Raw genomic sequence first — 13225 nt, 5'->3', positions numbered from 1 at the left:
GCAGGAGAAAAAGGAGGAAATTAAAGTATTTCTGAGAACAGCTCATTATTAAATCTGTTCTGGAGCAACACAATAATATAGTTAAAAAGCCAAATCTCAGTTCCAAAGGTGAAATGCAATTTGACTATTAAATCACTGCCATAGAAGTCACTTGGAATGTAACTAATCATACACATACACACACACACACACACACACACACACACACACACACACTCACACAGGCACCTTCTTACTCAGTAGCCAACAAACACTATACGATAAAATAAGCATTTTGTAACTGATTAATGAGGAAGAAATTAAAGTCAATAACTGATGCTTTACCTTGTTTCACAAATGTAACTTCATTAACCCTATTTGTTTAATACAAATACATTTATTCCTCAAAAAAATGAACATAAGAGTCAATGACACAGAAATAACATCATTTATCATTTTCACTTATATACACATTTATAGCTCTGCAAGAAACCATAAATGAAAAAGGTCAAGTAAGTGTATGGTCATTACAGCTTGACCTCTTGTCTCAGGCAATTCTTGGCCTTATTCTTAGAGAGCTGGCTCCCCCAAACCTTTAGAGAGAAACAAGGTATTTGCATAGCCTCAAAATATTTCCCCCAAAATATTTATTATTTACTGTCATTGCCTTAACTTATACAAAATTCCTTGACATTCCTCCCTCTAGTAGGTAAAGCTTAATCCCCACCCCCTTGCGTATGAGTAGGAGCAAGTCACTCCCTTCCAGTGAAGAGAATGGCAACTAACTACAACTGGCGAAACTTGGCAGATATCATCATAATCAAATGATCGAAGTTAATATTGTTAGTAAGAAGTCATGTTTATATCACATGTCCACTGATGTGACCCAACAAGAAAGGCCCATCATCATCAGCCCCCAAAATCTGTAACTTGCGCCACCAAACCATGAGACAATATCAGAAGGACCCAAATTGAGGGACATCCTACGAAATACCTAAGCACTATTCCTCAAAGTGTCAAGTCCAGGTAAGACTGAGAAACTTACAAACTGGCAGAAACTAATCAGTTAAATAAATGCAGTGTGGTATCCAAAGTTGGAACAGAAAAAGAACACCAGTTGGGGAGGGGGTAACTGAAAAAATTCAAAGTCCATAATATAACAATGTTAATTTCTTATTTTTGATAGATATACTATGGTTACATAACATAATAACATTAAGAGAAGCTAGATGAAGAGTATATGGAACACTGCACTATCTTTGCAATTCTTCTCTAAAATCTAAGAAGTATTAGAAAATAAAATGTTCAGGGCACCTGGGTGGCTCAGTCAGTTAAGCAACTGCCTTCGGCTCAGGTCATGATCCCAGGCTCCTGGGATCGAGCCCCACATTGGGCTCCTTGCTCAGTGGGGAGCCTGCTTCTCCCCTTCCCTCTGCTGCTCTGCCTGCTTGTGTCTCTCACTCTCTCTGTCAAATGAATAAATAGAATCTTTAAAAAAAAGAAAGAAAGAAAGAAAGAAAAGAAAATGCTCAAAAAATAAATAATTGGTCCTTAATGTCACTTAGTAGTAAATGAATCCATTTACAAGATATTCTGCAACTTGACCACCTTTCTCACTTGTTGGAACAGATTCAGGTCAGGCTACAAAATGAGGTGCTTTTCACTGAGGACCATCTTCTTAAGACTTCAGGACTTAAAAAGGAGACAACTCTAAGAGCAGATGCACCACATCACACCAAAAACCGCACACAACAGCTTACTCATCCATTCTGCAAGCTTTATATCTGTGAACTGTGTGCTATGCCATATGCTAAGGATAAAAAGATCTACCCTCAACAGACATACCATTCTCCAAACAGCAGAACGCCCAAAAGCCCAGGGGCCTAATTGTCTGACAGATGTGACTCACGTTTCTGCCACTGTGGAGGCAGAAACTCATGATAACAAACTTAGCATTCTATTAATTTTGGTTATTCACAGTCATTCATGATAACCTCAAATAGCACTATAAATTTTTATAAAGAGGGGGCGCCTGGGTGGCTCAGTGGTTTAAGCCTCTGCCTTCGGCTCAGGTCATGATCCCAGGGTCCTGGGATCGAGTCCCGCATCGGGCTCTCTGCTCAGCGGGGAGCCTGCTTCCTTCTCTCTCTGCCTGCTTCTCTGCCTACTTGTGATCTCTGTCTGTCCAATGAATAAATAAAATATTTAAAAAAAAATTTTTATAAAGATTAAACTCTTTATAAATAGAAAGCAATGGGGCACCTGGGTGGCTCAGGAAATTAAGCATCTGGATTTGGCTTAGGTCATAAGGTCCTGGGATTGAGACCCACTGGGTTACCCAGTGAGCAGGGAGTCTGCTTGCCCCTCTGTCCCTCCACTCACTGATGCTCTCTCACTCTAACAAATCTTTAAAAGAAAACAAAAACAAAAACAAAAAACCCAGAAGGCAGAAATCTTTCTATAACCACAGAATTTGAAAGGTAGATACTAAAACCACATAAATTATCTACCTAGCTAGCGAGTAGTAAATGAAGAGATGAAGAAAACAATTAAGCTTTCTAAAACTTCATGATTTTAAAAGACCAGAGGCAACATTCAAGGGACAGTAGTGACGCAGAGGCTCCCTACCAAGTTTTTTTCACAAGTGCCAAGTAAACCTCTGAGAGGCAGGTTTAATCTTCAGAAGAATGCTCACCACAGAGCAGTATGTGGACACCCTCACTGTTCCATCGGAAACATACGGCACACTCAGTCACGACATCAGCAGGATACGCTGATATTTCATTTACATCAATTCTACTCTTAGACAGCTAAGAATTCGGAGACCAATAGAGTATCTTCATAACAAGTCCTGCGAAGGTATCCTTTCCATTCCATTTCAGGTACGACGACACACTGGGAACACATGATGGAGTATCCTACAGGTGTTTAATCTTTTGAGGATACTACCTTTTGCTCAGAAAAGGTACATTTAAAGTTTTTTTTTTTCATCTAAAATATCCAATTCATTTATGACATTGGCTTTTCTCTTGCTTCAACAATGTTGGATGGAATAGACCCTAGGATGATTAGCTTTTCTCCCCCGTCACACTTACATAGCATATTCTACCCCAACAGTTTGCCTTTCTTCGCCTGTAAAATAATTGACTTTGGTATAGCACTTTACAATTCTTCAAATAATTCTCCATGACCCTCACAACCACCCTGGACTAAAAAGCAAGGCTGGTATTATTTCTAATTCACAGCTTTTAAATGAAAAAAAAATTTTAAAGGTTTCAAGAGTTTCACTCCTTTAAGAACGTGTACCTAATAAGTGACAGCCAGAACCAAGACCCAGATCAGCTGACAGCCATCAGTCAAGTGCTATTCTCTACTACCAGAATACATTTCCTACACTGCAGTTACACTACACTGACTTTACTTTCAATATCTTTTTTTTTTTTTAAGACTTTATTTACTTACTTGTCAGAGAGAGAGAGAGAGTGAGAAAGAGAAAGAACAAGCAGGGGGAGTGGAAGAGGGAGAAGCAGGCTTCCCACTGAACAGGGAGCCCGATGCCGGGGTTCGATCCCAGCACCTTGGGATCATGACCTGAGCTGAAGGCAAACACTTAAGGACTGAACCACCCAGGCAACCCTTTACTTTCACAATATTAAGGATTATTAATCTTAATCCCAATTCAGAGCCTCTGAATTTATCTGTTTCACACTTTTTATATTATAAGAGGCTCTATACTGACCTCATTAAAGGCTTTAAAATAACTTTTATTATTATTAAAGATGTATTTATGTTAGAGAGAGAGAGAAAAAGAGAGAGAGAGAGAGAGAGAACATGCAAGCAGGGGTAGGGGCAGAGGGACAGAATCTCAAGCAGACACCCACTTCATGCAGAACCTGATGCAGGAGTCAATCCCAGGACCCATAAGATCACCACCTGACCTGAAACCAAGAGCCAGACACTCAACTGAACCACTCAGATACCCCTCTTTTTTTTAGTACTATTATTACAGTAGCCTTTATTATATAACTTGGACATTCCCCATTCTACTTTTAAGTACTTTACACAAAGTATTCCATTAACAATCAGGCATACCCTTCTTGACAAGATGAAACCTTACATGCCAGTTTTAGATCAAATTTCACCATCAAGTAATCTCAGTGTAATATTATTATAATATCAATTATAGTCAGGAGAATGAGGAAGGTGTTCGCTCTCTTTAGACCCTTATCAACTTCCACCTAAACAGGACGTTGATCATGAGCCTTTATCGGCTCTGCTTCCCCAAACCCCCCTTTAAAGGATGATGTTGCTTTTTTACAAGGAAGCCTTAGGATAAACAGGGAGGAGACAGCAGCGGTGGAGAGGAACGTGCTAGATGCTGTTAGACGTGGGAGCACATTGCTTTGAGGATGCAGCTAGTTAGACAATCCACACCCAAAACAGTATCAGGAACACAAGTCCAACCGAAAAAGATTCACTAGTATCCTCTCTATATTTCTAGTAAGAATAACCTAAATTACCTAATAACCTAAACATTCAGTTCTTAAAAATGATCACTGCTAGTGATCCAGTGGCCCAGCTCGGCAGCAGGAGGACCAGAAAGGTGGCCGCAACCGCCGAAAGTGGGGACTGTGACAAAATGGTTTCTCTGGGACCAAAATCTGTCATTAAATCAAGTATTATTTCAGTGACTTCAATTTGCCACGAGACAAGTTTTTAAAGGGGACCGGTCACACTGGGTAAAAGGTGGGTTCCCCTGGAGATACTAAAATCCAACAGGGGAACTCCCTGACAACAGATTTTCATATAATGGAAGCACTGAGCAAATGAAAGACAAAACCTGTGGAAATAAAAATAGAGCTAACACCAGCAGCTCTCTACACAAACGGCTCTCTAATGAGTATGAAATGTCTCTCCAGTGACTGATGAGTATTCAAAATGATGTAAAAACAGATCCTTGTGTATGAAAGGTTTGCCAGCTGATGCAATCCATGGTGACATAAAGGATTAGAAGATAAAGGTCAAGCACAAAATATTCAAATGAAAACAACATTACACAAAGCATGAAGGGATCAATATTTGCAGGGTCTGATAGTACTGAATTTGCTAAAAAGTTTATAGAGACACCAGCCAAAAGCATAAAGACCTTCTAAGACTTTTTAAGGAGGAAACTGTGCAAAAAAGAAAGAAAGAAAGAGAATGAAGAAAGAAAATACGGTGTGAGTTAAATTAAGAAACTAAACAAGAAGAAAGAAGTGCTACAGACACTAAAATGAAATCTCTGGAAAGTTGAATGCTGAAACTTTGGGAGGACTTAGATGATCGGACCTAGAAAAGACCCACACTTCCGTTTCTCAAATCATGGAGATGTAAAATGGAGAGGAGTAATTCTATTTAAAGAAAAAGCTAAGAAGCACTAGACTGGCCAAGTAAGCCAAGACTGGTAACTTTCAATTTATGGAACAAAGAAGTGAGGTGGGGAGGTACTGAGGAGAGGTCGGGGTGGGGGGGAACAGCGCCAAAAGAAGTCATGGAGGATCAACAAGAATCCCTAAACAAATGGAACTGGAAAGGTCACAGATCTGAAGGAAGAGGGAGAGGAATTAAAGCCATCAGGGAAGGTACAGTTTCATGGCAAGAAAGTGAATGTGCATGGGGGAGAGGCACAGGATGAAAAGGACGCCACTGGGCCAATAAGAGCAGACAAAGGAGAACCTGCAAGGAAACCACCAGAAACACGCAGTGGCACAGAGACCAGGAATCTGGCAAACCCATTTCCAGGTATTCAGTTGCTTTTTATCTTTGGAGGTTTAAAAAAAGAAAATCAAATTAAACCCACTTCCATGTCTGCCTATAAGAAAGGAAATATTTTTTTTGTGGTTTTACATTTTTGTCGTTCTCAAATGAAGATTTTTTTTTTTTTTTGTGCATACATTGTTCTGTTTCTGTTATTTCAAATGATTCAAATACCAAAGGGAAGGTTCATCTACTAAACGGTCTTTGTGATAAGAATATATTAGTAAAAACTGATAAAATGCATACCATAGAAACAGAAAAAAAAAAATGAACTGAGTCCACCAGGACAAATTCAGCCATTTTGCTGCTTCATGGGCCGCTAGAGCGAGAGGTTTTCTTTTCTTGTTCAGTCCGAAGGGGTGGGGCGGGGGGGATCAAATACCATTATAATTAAAATCTACCCCCACCAAAATCAGCTTTTCATAAAATTACACTGTAGAAAAGATATAATAACTTGAAATGAAAATACACATGCACAACTATGCTGACCAAACTGCAAGCTAATCGTTTTGTTTGTATTTGTTCCACTGAAAATAAACAGAGCTTACAGACTTGCACATAAAAGTTTTTTTCACATGTTTATCTTCAATATTGCTCCAGTGCATTCTGCTCACACTGTCAACATTTTTTCTAACTCTGGTTGTCTGTGACTTCTTGAAAGGAATACATAGAGCATGTGGCATGAATTCAATGACTCACCACTGGGGGGGTGGGGGGGGGGGGGGGGGTGGGGAGGGGCAGAAAACTTGCTTAAAGAGCTAACATCTTATGCCTGAACCTAAGTGAGAGTACAGTACCATTCTCAAAGCTGGTGAAACAGAAGTTAGAACTGCAACAACACTGTTCAGAAAGAAAAGCTGTGGGCGCAACTGCTTCAGAGCCTTACAGAAAGAGTCCTAAAAAGATCTCGTCTGAGGACTCTCAATCCTACCAGCAAAAGTATGACTTCAAACAAACTAGTCCCCTCTTCCTTTATCCTCCACTTGGAAAAATAAGATGCCACTACCCACGACCAGAGACCAAAACAACACAGGCAGAGCCTACACGATGAAGGCCTCAGGGTGCCAAAAAGGAATGCCTCTTCCAAAGTGTTCCCCATGGTCTATGAGGGTAACTGAAATCCTATCATGAGAAATCCATTCTCAGGCTTTCCTTGTCTAGAGAGACACATAAAAGAATAGGTAAGATAAAATTTAAGTTAATTTTTTTTATTTTATTTTACTTATTTGTCAAAGGTGGGGGGAGCAAAAGCAGAGGGAGACTCAGGCAGAGGGAGAAGCAGGCTCCCTGCCAAGCAAGGATCCTGATGTGGGAATCAGTCCCATGACCCCGAGATCATGACCCAAGCCAAAGGCAGATGCCCAACCAACAGAGCCACCTAGACGTCCAAAGAATATTCAACAAACATAAATAAACATCATCCAGGTCAAGAAACAGATAGGTCAATATCACAATATCACAGAATATCACAGAAGTCCCCCAACCCTGACACCTGCTATACACCCCTCCCCAATCATTAGCCCTCACCTCTCCCCTAGAGGGGACAACAATCCTGAATTTTACCATAATCATTTCCTTGGTTTCCATTTTACCATTACAAATACGGCTGCCTAAATAACTCAGCTTACTGTTTTCTTGTGTGTGAACTTCAAGTAGAAGAATACAGAGGTATTTTGTGGCTATGTAATGCTCCTTTTACTTTACAGTATGTTTGAGAGACTCAACCTCGTTTTAATGTACTCATTCCACTATGAATGGACATCTCAGTGACTTTCACATGTGGTTCTTCTGACCAGCATCACTACACACACTCACACTCGTCTCCTGGGACAGGTGTCCTAGAGCTTTCTAGAGTGTCTCCCAAGGGTCCAAGAGATGAACCTTCGAATTTACTAAAAAATGACAGTACGATCTTCCTAAGCGAATACATACACATATGTACATATATGCCAACATACATACACACCAGCTGTGTGTGCAGTAGAAACTCCCTCTTTGAATTAATTACAATGTAAATCCTACAAGGAAAGTAACAAAACATTAAGCTAGATGTATTCTTACCAAAAGGTCCATCCTCAAAATGGCATTTGAGAATTGGACCGGAGGTATACACACCACACAGCTGATCCTAGAATATAAAATAATGCTTAAAGTCTAGTCACCCTCTGTCTTCTGTCTCCCTTCAGTACATTTGTTTAGCTAAGCTGTAACCATGAATAAATCCTACTCTCTACCCCTCTTTACTTGCACACAAAACAGCAGACGAAAGAGGGAACAACACCCTTCTTACCTCATGTTCATAAACACCAACTCTAGTGGGCCTCTAGTACCACCCAGCAACCCAGCCACAGTTTCCTATTTCGTTCACTCTCCCACCATGTAGACAACCATTCTTATCTTCTACCCTCTCACACTTCTAGGACCCCTTGGTGACCCTCACTCAGAGCATTCTTCTTTCACTAAGAAAACAGAAGCAATTAGAAGGCCCTATCGCATCAACCCCCCTACCTGTATCCATGCCTCTATGTTCTGGCCTTTCCTCTGATTACAGTTCAACAACTGTCTGAGCCCCGAGCCATGGGCACTCCCACCATCTGTCCAATAGAGTTTCCATCACCACATGTGGACCAAAGAACATAAATCAAGTCATTCTCACCTCTTCCTACATTATTTTTTGCCCTCTCTTCCAGACTGTTCTATCAACAAATAAATGTGCAGTTATTTCTCCCATCTTTAAAAAACAGGTCTTGAAAAAAATTAATTAACTAAAATTAAAATTAAAAACAGGTATTGACCCACTTCCCCCACCAGTCCATCGCTCCTCCTTCTGATAATAATAAGACTCCTTAAAATTAGGAGGTATTTATGCTTGCTGTCTCCAATGTCTCTCCTCCCCTATTCTTTTTGAATTCAAGAATGAATTTATCCCACCAAACAAAACTACTCTTACTGGGGCACCTGGGTGGCTCAGTGGGTTAAAGCCTCTGCCTTCAGCTCAGGTCATGATCCCAGGGCCCTGGGATGGAGTCCCATATCAGGCTCTCTGCTCAGCAGGGAGCCTGCTTCCCTTCCTCTCTCTGCCTGCCTCTCTGCCTACTTGTGATCTCTGTCTGTAAATAAATAAATAAAATCTTTAAAAAATAAATAAATAAAACTACTCTTGCCAAGATCACTAGTAACCCCATGTTGTTAAAGGCAAGTGTCAATTTCTAGATGTCATCAAGTGCATTTGACACAGATCCCTCCTTCCAGGAAACATTTAAAGATAACAGTTTCCTGGTATCTTTTTCCTCCAGCTGCTCACACTCAGTCTCCTTTTGCTGGTTCCTTCTCATCTCCATAAGCTCTAAACACTGTGCTGCCCAGTGCTCAGAACTTTTCTACTAATAACTCCCTGGTCATCTCACACAGTCTCGTGACTCTGAGTATCACCTACAGGCTGCCAGCCCCCAGATGTGTATCTCCAGGCCAGACCCGGATCCCGCACCCCAGAGGTCTTCATCCAGCTACCTGCGAGGTATTTCCTATCGGATGCTACACTGGAGCTCTTACATTTGTACCTCCAGATTCACCCTCCTTCTTCCTCCTCCCTGTTCTGCCCTAAGAGGCTGATCTATATGGATGACAGCAACAGGCTCTGTTTGCCTTCTGGCTGCTAGTAGGTTAGGATTCTGGGAAGCCCTGGCAGGAGAATAAAGGTGGGGGGGCAGTATAAGACCAGAGTATTCACCTTCTCCCTCCCTGGAGAGTCACCTTCACTGGCTAGATCTCTGGAGCAAAGGTGATTGATTCATCCTCTCAAGGTCAACTGCCCTATAAGAATCTCTCCCCCAGAGTTTCAGTGAGGAGGGATAGTAACATCTCTGCTGTTGCCATTCCTCCCAATGCTCTACAATCTATGTGCTCTCCCCACATCCCGCCCATACTTGTGTAAATGATGCCTTTGTTAAAAGTTCCTTCTGCGGTGCCTGAGTGGCTCAGTGGGTTGAGCCTCTGCCTTCAGCTCAGGTCATGATCCCAGGGACAAGGGATGGAGCCCTGCATCGGCTCTCTGCTAGGCGGGGAGCCTGCTTCTCCCTCTCTCTCTCTCTGCCTGCCTCTCTGTCTACTTGTGATCTCTGTCTGTCAAATAAATAAATAAATAAAACCTTAAAAAAAAATTCCTTCTAATAATATTGAGGGTGCCATCTAGGTCCTCCAAGAACTCTGACTAACACAGATGTCCAACTGGCAGCTCAATGATAACACATGCAAAACTGAGCACCTCCCATGGTCTTACCTATCTCAATCAATGGCAGCTTCCTTCCTGTAGTTCTCAGGCCAAGAACCTGGCATCATACTCATACATCTTTTACCTCATACCCCACATCCTCAAGCCCTGTATGCTCTTCCCTCAAAATAGACACAGAACCCAGCCATATCTCACCGGCTCCATGGCCACCACCCTGGCCACGGCCACCATCCCTACTTGTTTGGGTTGTTGCAATAGCCTCCCAGCTGGTTTACCAACACAGCAACCAGAGAGGTTCTGTTAAGTTAAGCCATGCCACTCTTCTCTTCAAAACCCTCTCATAGCTGCTCATCTCAGAGTAAAAGCCAACATCTTTAATAATAATCTACAAGCCCCCCCGTGATCTGGCCCCATATGCCTCTCTGACCTTATCACCTACTTGGTCACTTTGTTCCAGTCATGCTGGCCTCGCTTGCTATTCTCTATACTCCTGTCACCAAGCCTTTGAACTTGTTATGCCCTTGGCCTACAACACTCCTCCCACAGATATCTTCAATGCTTCCTCACTCACCTTCCTCAGGCCTTTATGCAAATGTCATCATCTCAATAAGACTTTCTCTGGCCACTCTTTCTAAAATTATAATAGCCTCTCCCCCACTTCATCTCGATCTCAAGGAATTATCACCACTTAGCATCTTACATACTTGATTTTCTTTAATGTGTCTCCACGCTTTAGAAGGTCCACTCCAGGAGGCGCGTGTTTTGGTCTGCTCTGTTCTTTGCCATATGCTCAATCTCTAAAATGGTACCTGGAAGTAGCGGATACTCAAATAATTGTTTAATGAACCACAACCAGACACCATTCAGTCAGAGGGCAATAGTTAAAAAGTCTAACAGTACTACATATGGCCAAAGACAGCGAACACTAGGAATCCTAGCTCATCTCCACTTTGGAGAGCAATTCGGCTAGATCTAGAAAAGTTGATGATGTGCACATCTAATAAACTAGCAATGTACTTTTCTGGGCTATGTATCTATTTATACAGATGAATATGGTATACTAGAAGTCCGTGACTCCAAGGAGTATAGTCAGACTAGCTGGAGAATATTAATATTTTAGGATCAGAGAAGGAAGTCCATCCCTCAAAAGCAAATTAATACAGTCCTGCTCCTACAATGAAGAGAACATGGTGGCTCTTCTCAGGCATAGGGCATGGTGAAAAGAAAATGACCAATCACCAGCAGAATGGGGGGAAAAAAATCAAAGCACCTATCAGAAGATGATCACAATTGTCACAATTGTGATCACCCAAAAAACCAAATCACAGATAAGTCACCTGGGAAGAAATCAGCAAGCAAAGACAGACTACAGGAAAGACATGTGAGACCCAAATCATGTTGGGTTTTAAACTGTAAATAAAATGCTAACATAAGTAACCAAAATAGTACACCACTGGGCATAAGTGCTAGGTCAGACTTGAATTTTGCATTGCCTTCAAACATTCATGCAGGATCTCTCACAGGCCAGACACAGTCCTAGTAATGGACTATACATTTGGTTCAACTAAAACCAGGTAGTTCATGGAAGTAGCGGATACTCAAATAATTGTTTAATGAACCACATTGCGCCTACTTCAAGTTTTCCCTACGTCCTTTCACAGAACCGCCAGAGAAAGAGAAAATAAGCAGCCTACCTTTTACCTTTCTCCCACCTTGAAGAAAAGTGTAATTGGCCAAAATTCGGGTCAGAGGGTAGTACTCATCTGACCGGCAAGAAGATGAGTCACCAGTCCCTGAACAGTCCGTGAGTTTGAGGCCCTCAGCAAACATCTCTTCTAAGAGGGTTACTGCGTGGTGGAGTGGGGGGCATAGAATGTAATGACACCAGGCTGAACCTTGCTCTTCTGACTCACACTCACATACTCTCTCCACTTACAACTCTCTTTCTCCTCAAAGGGTTTAATTAAGTCAGAAGAGAATTCATCACTTTAGGATGCTTAGTCTGGTACAGGCATTCAAAAATATAGGCAGAGGAGAAAAAAGACAAGTTGAACTCAACAGCAACATAAAAGTCAGGAGGAAGAGGGAATTTAAAGCAAACTGTCTGAAAATCTTCATTTTATTTCTCTGCTTCTTACCGCCTCATCCTTTAAAATTTTTTTGACCTGGTAATATTTTGTTGTTGAGGTCATCATGGACTCTCATAATACTTGTAGTAACAACACAGAGAGATCTCCCACACTTGACCCAGTTTCCCTAATGATAACACTGTGCAAAACTACAGTATAATATCACAACCAGAATATTGACATATTGATATTGATATAACCCACCAATGTTGTTCAGATTTTTCCAGCCTTATTTGTACTCACTTGTGTGTGTGTGTCTTAAGTTCTAGACAATTTTATCACTTGGGTAGGTTTGTGTATCTACCACCACAATCGAGAAAATGATCAGTATCAGCACTAGAAGGACACCTCATGTTACCTTCTTATAACCGCATCCACCAAACCCATCCCTAACCCCTGAAAACCACTAATCCATCTGCCATTCATTCTTTCAACCCTCGTGCCACACCCTAGTAGACAGTAGCCATCTGTACAACCAGCCCTGTTCCATTCTCCTCTCACTATACTCCTACTCTCCAGCCTCACACAGCTGCACACTCAGGGTGGATTCTGTCTTCAAAAAGAGCTGGCCAGAGAAGGAAAGGGTGTGGCACCTTACTGCTAGAGAAAACCGTCCAAAAGCAAAACAGAAGGGTTTTCACGTTCAGATACACAGGTCTCTTCTATGTGCATATCCACTAATATGCATAGTCCTGGCCATAAAAGAGGAAAGAACACATATTCTAGAAGCTTCATAAAGCTTTGTATAAACATAAGTATTGATTCCTATGAAATCAAGGAAAAGACTTCTCTTTTCAGACTACCCAAGTCAGAGGGGCATAGTGCAGCATTTTTCACTTCTGTAAAGACTTTCATCCATTTCAACCAGGACTTAAGTCCTTCTACGTCGGTACGTGGAATCCCTAGCTTTCACTTAAAGAAACATCTTTCTTCCTTACAAGCCATTAGATACGCTGTCCTTTACTCAAATTTAAAATCCAAAGGACAAAATGAACTGCTAGGTATTACAACACAGTTTTAAAAGGAACATAAATAAAAGGTCTGCGGGACTCTCGGAGCACTAAAGCATATGCATGCGAATGGGATTCAT

At 41.4% G+C, this 13225-nt stretch overlaps 1 protein-coding gene across 1 annotated transcript in view; it reads right to left on the bottom strand.

Moving 5' to 3' along the window:
* Window positions 1-13225, bottom strand: part of AVEN (apoptosis and caspase activation inhibitor) — a 179450-nt gene that overhangs the window by 119837 nt on the left and 46388 nt on the right. The gene's annotated exons all lie outside the window — the stretch shown is intronic.

Source organism: Mustela nigripes, chromosome 13 (genome assembly GCF_022355385.1).
Source record: "Mustela nigripes isolate SB6536 chromosome 13, MUSNIG.SB6536, whole genome shotgun sequence".
NCBI classification, from domain to species: Eukaryota; Metazoa; Chordata; class Mammalia; order Carnivora; family Mustelidae; genus Mustela; species Mustela nigripes.
The sequence above is the reverse complement of the archived record's forward strand: the minus strand, read 5'-3'. Positions and strand labels throughout refer to the sequence as shown.